The sequence below is a fragment of the Pteropus vampyrus genome, unplaced genomic scaffold (assembly GCF_000151845.1).
Source record: "Pteropus vampyrus isolate Shadow unplaced genomic scaffold, Pvam_2.0 Scaffold115, whole genome shotgun sequence".
Lineage (NCBI taxonomy): Eukaryota > Metazoa > Chordata > Mammalia > Chiroptera > Pteropodidae > Pteropus > Pteropus vampyrus.
In genome coordinates, this window is record NW_011888896.1 from 2,340,230 (window position 1) to 2,340,715 (window position 486).

Sequence of the window (486 nt, forward strand, 5' to 3'; positions counted from 1 at the left end):
ATAATTACAGAAATAGGGCATAATTTTATTTGTTCTAAGACATGATCATTTACATGCCTCATGTAGAAATTGAAGTGGGGGTGAGCAAATATTTAGATTGAAGACTTGTCTCAATTATAAAACTATTTACATGAGTTCCATTAAAATGTTCTCTAAGCCAATGCCAGTCTCTTAAATATCTTGCATTATCAGTAAAGTATGGCTGTGCACATGCACTTGCATGTGTGTGCCAGGGAAATATATGTACCAAGATAAAAGGAAAGAATTTGCTCTCCTACCAATATTATATGTCTAGAGAAATTCTAATTCCTTCAATCATGTAAATCCAACTTTGACTCCGTGTCCACAATTCATAACATAACCATGTGTACAAATCCTCGTCTCATAGTCCAAACAAATTCCTCTCTTAACCTCCAAGAAAAAATATAATTGAGCTTACATGTCACTTACATTGAGTAATGTATTTTTAAAGTATAATATTAAAAT